We start from the raw sequence: 10798 nt of genomic DNA on the forward strand, positions 1-10798 counted from the left end.
ATGAGGAAAGGTTGCGGGACCTGAACCTGTTCAGCCTTCAAAAGAGAAGGCTGAGGGGGGATCTTGTGGCCTGTTATAAACTGGTTAGGGGGGATCAGCAGGTGCTGGGGGAGTCCCTGTTCCCCCGAGCGCCGCAAGGAGTGACCAGGAACAATGGTCACAAGCTGACGGAGGGAAGGTTTAAGTTGGATATCAGGAGGCGCTACTTCACAGTCAGGGCAGCTAAGGTCTGGAACCAGCTTCCAAGTGAGGTGGTGCAGGCTCCCACCCTGGGGGTTTTTAAGAGGAGGTTGGATGACCACCTTATTGGGGTTGTTTGACCCCAGTGCTCTTTCCTGCCATGGCCTGGGGTCGGATTAGATGATCTGCTCAGGTCCCTTCCGACCCTAGAAACTATGAAACTATGAAACTAAGAATAGTCAGCCTCACCTTAGTCCATGGAAAAATCATGGAGCAGGTCCTCAAACAATCCATTTCTAAGTACTTAGAGGAGAAGAAAGTGATCAGGAAGAGTCAGCATGGATTCACCATGGGCAAGTCACGTCTGACCAACCTAGTTTCCTTCTGTAATGAAGTAAATGGCTCTGTGGATGTGGGGAAAGCAGTGGACATAGTGTACCTTGAATTTAGCAAGGCTTGTGATACCATCTCTCACAGGATTCTTGCAAGCAAGCTGAGGAAGTATGGGTTGTAAGAATGGATTGTAAGGTATAAGAAAGTTGGCCGGATTGTTGGGATCAATAGGTAGTAATCAATGGTGCTTGTATCAAGTGGAGTTCCCCAGGGGTTAGTCCTAGGGCCAGTTTTGTTCAATGTATTCATTAACAATCTGAAAGATGAGATGGATTGCACCCTCAGCAAGTTCACAGATGACACCAAGCTGGGGAGTGTAGTAGATACACTGGAGGGTAGGGCTAGAATTCAGAGTGACCTAGACAAATTGGAGGAGAGGCATCTGGCTGGGGTCATTTGACTCCAGCATTCTTATGAACTGCAGCTTACGAGTAGAGGGTCAGACTCAATGATCTGTTGAATTCCCTTCTAACCCTAGCACTTATGAATCCATGAATCAATAAATATATGAGGATTGGACCAAAAGAAATCTCATGAGGCACAACAAGAACAAGTGCAAAGTCCTGCACTTAGGATGGAAGAATCCCATGTACTATTACAGCCTGGGGACTGACTGGCTAAGTAGCAGTTCTAGAGAAAAGGACCTGGGGTTACAGTGGACAATAAGCTGAATATGAGTCAGCAGCGTGTCCTTGTTGCCAAGAAGGCTAACAGCATACTGGGCTGCATTAGTAGGAGCGTTGCCAACAGAACAAGGGAATTAATTAGTCCTCTCTATTCCGCACTGGTGAGGCCACATCTGAGTGCTGTGTCCAGTTTTGGGCCCCCTGCTATAGAAAGGATGTGGACAAGTTGCAGAGAGTACAGCAGAGAGCAACAAAAATGGTGTGAGGGCTGGGGCACATGACTTATGAGGAGAGGCTGAGAGAATTCCATTTATTTAGTTTAGAGAAGAGAAGACTGAGAGGGGATTTGATAGCAGCCTTCAACAACCTGAAGCATGGTTCCAAAGAGGATGGAGCTACACTGTTCTCAGTGGTGACAGATGACAGAACAAGGAACAATGGTTTCAAGTTGCAGCAAGGGAAGTTTAGGTTGGATATGGGGAAAAACTTTCTCACTAGGAGGGTGGTGAAGCACTGGAACAAGTTACCTAGAGAAGTGGTGGAATCTCCATCCTTGGAGGTTTTTAAGGACTGACTGGCTTGAATGATCTAGCTGGGGATGGTCTTTGAGCCAGAGATTGGACTAGATGACCTCATGAGGTCCCTTCCAGCCCTAATTTTCTAGGATTCTATTATTTTATGATACTGTAAGGTGGATACATAACTGATTGGATCCTTGTACTCAACGTCAATGGTTCAATGTCTAGTTAGTAGAGATTATCAAGTAGGGTTTCTGGGGGTCTGTCCAGCACCTGGTATTGTTTAATATCCTCATTAATGGTTTGGATGATGGACTCAAGTGAATACTTACCAAACTAGGATGATACAAAGTTGGGTGGAGGGTAAGGTGAGGATTGAGAATGACCTGAATAGACTGTAGAAATGGTTTGTAATCAATCAGATGAAATTCAACAAAGGGAAGTGCAAAGTCCTGTACTTGGGATCAAATAAGTGTATGCACAAATACTGACTGAGGACTATATGGCTAGGCTGCAATACTTCAGAGAAAGTCTTGGGAGTTACAATAGACCCTAAGATGAATATAAGCAAACAGTGTGCTCTTGTTACAAAAAAAGCCAGAAGTATACTGAATTGTATTAACTGGAATGACACTTGCAAATTAAGGAAAATGTTTCTTACTTTCTATTCTGCACTGGTGAGACCTCAGCTGTAGTACTGCATCCAGTTTAGAACCCCACACATCAGAAGTATGTGGACAGTTTGGAAAGAGTCCAGTGCAGAGGTACAAAAAACCATTAGGGGCCTGAGAAGCAAGATTTATGAGGAAAGGCTAAATGAACTAAGGTTATTTAATACGGAGAACAGAAGACTGAGGGATGATTTTATAGCAGTCTTCAGTACCTGAAGAACAATTATCAAGAGGATGGAGACAAGCTTTTTTTTCTGTGGCTGTAGGGAACAGGACTAGGAAAAAATGGCTCCAAGCTGTAACAGCAGAAATTGAGTTTGGATATTAGGAGAAAAATTGCTGCATATGTGTGTTGTCAAACACTGAAACAGACTATCTAGACAAGTTATGGAAACTCCAAAACTCTAACAATTTTCAAGAGCAGATTGGTTAAACATTTATCTAGAATTGTTTAAACAGGGATGGTCCTACCATGACCAGGGGGCTGAAATAGCTGACATAGTGTGGTCCTTTCCACATATATTTAGGTGGTATCATCCACCTCCTACTCCACCAATTAGTTCATCCTTCCTACCAGACAGGGATACCTGTTTCCCAGTTCACTTTGATCCTTGTTGTGGTGTTATGTACTGAACTTATTAATTCATTTGCTATCTTTTGGCTTTGGAGGCACCTCTAAAATGAATAAGCTACTTTTCCTGCACTTCTGTACAAGCCATATATGGTATGTCTAATTTTATATTCACTGGCCATGTCTACATGAGACACTGACTGTGCTGTAGCCCAATATTACTGCGCAGTAGTGTTGCGTGGCAACAACCATGACACGATGTTACTGCACAGTAGCATCACAAAAAAGACATTCATCAGCACTATTGTGCAGTAATAACTCAGGTTACTGCACAATCATTTAGTACTTGCTTATACAAGTACTAAATGACTATGCAGTAACAACTGCGCAGTCAGCACCTCATGTAGACATGGTCACTGGGGTCTAATTCTGTTCATGCAGTTATCAGGGCTTTTCTATGCTTTGTATATGCACTTAGTTGTTACATTAACACATACTATAACATTACTTAGTTCCTCCCAGCTCCTTTTGAAGTAGAGCCAGATTCTCTACAAGTCCTTGGATGATCAGGATGAACAAGTTATAACAGCTTGTGTACCCAAAGTTGTGTCATTATAATCTGTGATCTTGTCAGGCCTAGTGTACCTCCCAGCAGCAGGAAGAGAGGGTGAGAGGACAAGGCTGGGTTGTGTGGGTACAGCCAAAAAGGCAGGGGGAGCAGAGGGGAGGAGAGGCAATGGAAATGAGGGAATCCTAGGCAATGCTTGTCTGGAACACCAACAGTTAAAATTTAGGAAGCAGCAAGTGACACTGGTAATTCAAATCTAGTACATGTCTTCTGATATAGTAAGTGAATGACTACTCATGGGAAGTGTTAGGGGTTACTGTACTGCTGATGTCTCTGTCTTTCAGATAAGTTGTTAAATCAAAGGCCTGACCATTTGTAATGGTTAAAGATCCCGGGGCTCTTCTGACATGAAAAGGCATGTTAATCCTAGTAAAGTGACCAAATTCCAAATCTGCCTAATTAAACATTGTCCTTCAGCATTAAACATTGTACATTCCTTTCGTGTCCTATATTACACAAGAGTAAGCTAGAGAAATCTGAAGTTTTGTGAACTTGTCACAAGTTCTTGTTCTTTTTGTTTAATTTTTTCTCTGTCATTAAACACTAGAGCAGTGGTTCTCAACCTTTTATGCCTTAAGGAATCTCTCCACTGGACTTGAGGCACCTTTCTGTAACTTTTGTGAATGAATAGCACCCAATTTCAAAAACTAATTTATATAGTATAGTGCTTATCTTCTTACAGAGAGGCTGAACAGTGGGGCTGCGAAGTCATTTGGGAAGGGATATGCCTGATCCTGTGCTTATCTGTTTATGCATCTGATTATCTCTTCATACCTTGCTTGCCTTCCCCCACCTTGGGGAAGACTTCAAAGGATCTGGCACAACCACAGGGTACCCCAGCATCCCAAGAATCACTGCTCTAGAGAAAAGGTGCTTCTGTGAAAATCAGTTTAAAACACTATTACTTACGGAAAGTCTAAGCACTAATCACAGAAAAATAAAGAAGAACTAGGCTTGAACTGGAGTAAAAGCCATATATGGAATGTATTTAAGTTCATACCATTTCATTAGAAGCTTTTCCTTTTGCTTTTTTATTTATTTTTTGTGGTTACTACTAAATGGAATGTGAACATATTTTGCTCTAGGTGGGGATGTATCTTAACACTAGCAACATTTTATATGCAGGGAAGGCAATTCTATATACAGAGTGAAATGATACAGTTTGTAAAATACTGTAGGGGCCCGTTGATCTGAAAGGTTCTTTGTTACTATTTTTATTGAAATGGTGTCTTGTATTTGTACATTCCTCTTTGGGTGTAATTTCTTGGTATGGCGCAAAACTCCCATCTCATCAAACTAATTCCACATGGTTTACCTTGGATTTCTGCTTCATGCTGGGTATGTACTGTTCAGTCTAGTGCCACTATTAATAGGGAAAAAAAAAGATTGGAAGGATTAAGCAAAAATAAAGATAACCATTTTATACAAACAATACTGCTTATTTCAGATACAATCAAAAGCAGAATATAAACAAACCAGACAAAAAGAAATTAAAGATGAAATCAAAATGAACTATAAGGAGAAAAGTATCAATGAAAAAGGCAAATAAAGAAAAGGTCCACAATAGATACATAGTGTGCAATGTTGAAAAATCTTTCCCACAAAAAATACCATAAATGGTCTCATTTATTATTTCAGAAGACAAGCTTTAAGTAACAATATTGCCTAATTGCTTAGAAATGTGTTTGAGTAGAGCTAGGCAAATTTTACCATTTACTTGACATACATGAGAGGAATTTCTAAGTGGAACCAGGATAGTGACTAAGTCACTTCTATCAACTGTTTAATGGAATATAGCACACAATATTAAAGCGTATTCATATTCAGAAAAAAACTAATTCTGATACATATAGGTTGAAATATTGTGGTAAATGGCACCTTAGGGTGAGATTACACATTACAATAAACACATGTTAACTGTTAGGAATGTTTAACTATGTTAAAGTTGTCGTGTGCTGTGAGCAGTTACATATTAAGGGTTAATACTGTCTCTAAGGGACATGGCTTAGAACTGCCATGAGATGGCTGGTGAGCAGGGCACAGCTAAGAGCTCCCAAGTCTGCTCCATGTTTGCCTTGCTTATTGACTTTCTAGCTGCGGTACATAGGGTGGATGGTCCCTCTACCCCCTGCCCCCAAATTCACCCCCTTGATTGCCCCCTCTACCTGCCATTAGCTCCTCCACACCTGGATGACCACCCTGCTGCCTCAATCAGCCCAAAAGCAGTTGAGTTCCCCTCCTTAGTTGCTCCCAGGTTCCCTGAAGCCTGTAGTACTCCTACCAATGAAGATCTAACCCCTGCCAGGCTACATAGCTGCCTGGCAGCTCAGTCCTCCCAGCCCTTCTCTCTTTTCCCCCTTGCCCTGGGGCTCAGCAGATCCAGATGCAAAGGGATGGTGCAGGCTGCAGACAGCCAAAGAGCAGACAGGAAGGGGGAATTCTTTCCCCCTGCTGCTGCTCTCAGGCTGAATGGAGTGGGCAGAGCAGCAATCTGGGGGTGGATGGGCCATTGGGGGCAAAGGGAGCGATTGGAGTGATTGAGAGGGAAATTTAGGGGGCAGGAGGGCAGTTGGGGAAGCAGTCAGGGGAGCAGGGTGGTAATTTGGTTGGTGGGAGGATCGGTGGGGAGTGAGCTGGGAGCTAAGTAGAGAGGGTGATTCAGGGGGATAGGGAGGTGATTTTTGAGGGGAGTCTGCTCTTGTGCCCTGTTACGCACTCCTCTCTTCCCCCTTCCCTTTCCTCCCTTGCCCTTCATTCCCCACTCACCTGCTTTCTACACACCTCTTGCCCTGCTGTCCCCAAATATTAGTCTAGGGCTGTAGAGTCCTGGATGATAGCTCATCCACCTGGGAGTGGTGGCTCCTAGGATACTAGAGTACTATTAATTGGTGGTTTTATCTCAGATGAACAGCCAAAAGTGAACTTAACTTGAACTGGGTAGCATAGCTCAAAGAAAATTCTCTCCTAAGTGGCCTACTTTTAAGATGCTTAGAAGGCACAAAGCACTTATTAATGAGACTTAATGTATGATCATTCACATTTTAAGTGCTCTTAACATGGCCCAATTGTAATGTGTAATCTGAATCTTGCCTTTATTTCAGGTAGAATGAATAATTTAAAGAAAAAAAAAGTGATCAGAGGTTAACCTGAATTTAGATGGCCTGTAGGATTAGTAAAGTTAAATTCCTTTTGTCTTGTAGTATCACAGCATCTGATTGCCTTTGACTCTACTATGTAAATATGTCCATTATAGCTGAGTTTCTCAGGGACAGTCTTTGACAGCAGTCTGAAGCAAGACTCAAGCCTACACTCCTATATCCATAGCAAAACACTTTTGAAGCTGTTTCTGTCTCTCCTCAGAGGTGGCACCCCCAAGGTCCTTGTGCCTGCTGTGTGCCATTCATCCTGACACATTACTGTGCCATGTTCTACCTCTTGCCTACACAGCACTTGCTGACATCCCAGCCCTATCTGCTCTCTATTCTTGCCTCCAAATTTGTCCCCTAGCATGGCTGTTGGCAATGGTAACGCACAGTACTTGGTAGCAATGAAAACAAAAATTGGGGGCATATAAGAAAGTGAGAAACAGGAAGTATTGGGGCAGAAGCAAGGGAATGATGGCCCACTGAGAGAGATGGTTCACAAGCTGTGGCCTGTTAAAAAAAGTTGTGCTACCTTTCCCACCATGTTTGATTTCTGTATGCATTCTTAATTGTAATGACAACAAATCTTGCTTATTCCTCTGAGCACTGAAGAAGCATCACAGCCATGTTAAAGTTACATGGAAAGTGTTTTTGTCTTGTGTATCATCAAGAATATTGTAAATAAAACATCTTTCATGGAATAATTCCTCCAGCATAACACGTTGATATTTGGGGGAATAAATTAATCCTAGACTTGTCTGGAACAATTAAAGGATTGAAAGCTCTGGGATTCTAATTTTCCTGAAATAGCTGCAATTTAAAAATCTGTATTTTTCCTAAATCATGACAAAAATGTTTTAAGATATCAGAACAATTCCCCTCCCCCATTTGTTTGATAAAAGAAATTTCACTAAAATTAGTGTAGTGAAATGTTTTGCTTTCACTCTAGAAATAACTTTCAAGATCTTCTAATAAACTGTAAACCTCTGTTCCTCAAGGAAGGCTTTCAAGGCAGTGGTAAGAATTGGAAGTCCATAGGATTATGACTCATTAAGATGCATCAAGCCCTGGTCACCGTTATAAATTCTGATATCCATAAAGGATGGATCCAGCATGGCAGGAAGGAACAAACTAAGTCTCCAGCTCCTTACACCTTGCCAGTAATAAAGAGATTGATGCCCATTTCCTTTCTTTTCATACTCCTGCTTCCATGCCATCTTTCAGTGGTGTCCTTTCTTCATTCTGCACTCATTTAGATCCAGTCTAATGACTGAATTCTGGCATGACATCCTAAAGCAGTGAGTTCAAAAAGGCACATTTTAAAAGTTAAGTGATTCAGTCCTCCAAGTTTCCCATGCATCCTGCCTTCCCAGTGCATCTTCTAGACTGCAAATTCTAACATCAGAAAATTATTTAACGTTTTGACATTTTATATTACAAAGCAGATAATTAACAATTGCTTAACTATTAGGAAAAAGCTATGGAATATGCAGATCCAGAGCTATAGTTAATGCAGCTATAAACAGATTTAGTTTAGGCATGGATAACTTCTACCACAAGTGAGAAGAAGACCTTGCATAGTGGCTTCTTGCTTTGATATACCCTAAAAAATCCCACCCTGTCCTGACTCTACCTAACTTCAGACTAACACAACTAACTACCTCTTTCCTTCAGGGTGCATGGAGATTTTCTGTGAAGACAGAGGAAGAACTGAAAGGGGTTATAGAGTTCTCTATATACATCTGGTTAAAGGATCAGAATCCGTTTCACCTTTTAGGATTTGTGAATGGATTTAGGCAACTAAATGCAATTCTATTCCATTCTGTTCAAGTCCATGAAAATCCATTATTGTCTCTACTTTTGGGATACACCATTTCTGCCCCTTAAGAACAAGTCACATAAAGCAATGTGCAGAAAGAGCACCAACCCAGTATTTGCATTTTTTTTTCAGGGACTAGAGTTGGGTGGAGTAGGATTTAACTTAGGCACCCAAGTTCATTTATGTGCCTGCTAGGTGTGAAAGTGTCTGGCCCCAAAATATCAGCGCCAGCTAGGGGATTTAGCTACACAACTCTCATTTATATACACATTATTTGCTTTTTCTGTGCTGTTCTCTGTATCCTCCTGAGAAAATCCTTTTGTCCAAATGGAATTTCCCTCAGATGTATTTACCTCAAACTCTTAAAGGGCACTTTTACAGAAGGTGAGCTGTAAAGAAATATATGAAATGAATAGCCAAAGGCTGGTTAACATGGAAAAAGGAAAACCTTGAAAATGCTTCACTTAAAGGTTTTAGCTACAGTACCCCAAGGAAAAATACAGCACAACAAACAGTGAGCTGCTTTTACATGAAGAAAAGAAAACATTTGTAGTAATGTATAAAGCCTGTGCTTAAAGTGTCAAAACCAAATACATCACAGCAAAAGCACCCTGATTCTAAAGATCATGTTCAGAAAGGTACGTTGAAGGAAGAAATGACTCAAACTAGCACGGGTTTAATTTTAATGATTGTGTTTCTGGAGCTGTGAGAGGGAGGACATGGCATGAGACCGGAAGAGCCATTTTTCACTTAACTCTGTTGAAAGGTATGTGTAAGTAATGCTATCAACTCAGAATTGTCCCCATATTTAGGGGTTTTTTTCTAAATAAAGATGTAATATCAATTGAAATGCCTTTGATTTTTTCCCTCCTTAATTTACTGGTATAATAGAAGCAGCCATTTTAAACAATAAAATGGTCCATCCCAGCATTTGTAAATCAAAGGTTATAGCTGTAAGAGGAGATTATTATCATGAGAGATTCTAGTTACAAAAAAGGGGCTGATTTCCTGTTCTCTTCTCACTATCAAGGGCTCCCTGCCACATTAAGGAGGCTGAAACTGGAGTACGTTTCCATACATTTTTTGCTACATATTATAGTAGCTATCAAACCACACCCTAAAATGGACTGAGTGATTCCTGAGAGATTTTCACACCATTATTGCTTTGAAAGGTAAGAGTAGTATAGCAGGCTTGCCTTTTGGAGCTTGCGTTGGAGCCCATCCACCAATCAGGAGGCAGCAAGAGGAGTTAAGTCACGCCCCTTTCCTGATGGGAGGGGAAGAGGAGTTTCCCTCCCCCCCAGACCTGATTGAAGCCTGCAACACTCAAGTCCAGAAAACTTCAGAGGGCGGAGCCCTGGAGCATATAAAAGGAGTGGCGTGCCCTGCATGAGGGGAACACATTCGGGACAGAGAAGAAAGAAGAGCAGGGCTTGGAAGAGCTGAGGAGAGCTGCTCAGCAGGGTGAAGCAGTAACCAAGAAGTGTCCCTAAAGACTTCCATCAGCGGGGAATGGCAGACAGCTGCAGCAGATGGGCTCTTGGTGTGCAGCACAGCGCATGGTTTCCAGACTCCGGGAGCTGCATGAGGTGCCTTGGGTCTGTAACCTCTGGCATGCGGCCAGAGACACAGTGCACAGGCCAGTGTGATTGCTTCACAGAGGGTCTGGGAGTGGACCGAGCCTGCTGCTGTATAAGGCGGTTCAGACCTCCGACCCATAGCAAAAGGCTGAGTCCAGAGAACCAGATGGTGCTCGGGCTGCTGAGCCAGCAGACAGGGCCAAGCCAGATGCCCTAGAAGCCCTGCATAGTGGATCCCTGATCCAGGGGACAGTGACCCCCCTCCCCAAGCCCACCACAGATGAGTGAGCAGCTTGGCGCAGTGGACGAGGGCCACCCTCCAGGCCTGGGAGCCATGAGTTACAGAGAAAAGAGGATTTCCACAGGGGAGGGGGGAGTCCCCCCTGGTTAGTTAAGGGCTCCTGTAAGTGGAGGTCCCACTGGGAGGGCCTGCCTAAAGTTACCAGCTTCCTTGTAGGGTTTGGGAAAAGCCCAAGGGCATTGGGGTTTCCCCTTGGGATTAAGTTTATCTTTGGGGTTCTTGCGCCATAAGTGGTGTGATGTCATGCCTTACATTTCGTGAACTCTCATGTTTGTCAAATGAATAGATGAGTAGAGTCCTAAAGCTCTCCTGAGATACCCTGTTGCTATTATTTCACCTGTTGTTTATTTGTATTTATTTGTGGTTTA

Source organism: Gavialis gangeticus, unplaced genomic scaffold (genome assembly GCF_001723915.1).
Source record: "Gavialis gangeticus isolate Ggan-Ray unplaced genomic scaffold, GavGan_comp1, whole genome shotgun sequence".
Lineage (NCBI taxonomy): Eukaryota > Metazoa > Chordata > Crocodylia > Gavialidae > Gavialis > Gavialis gangeticus.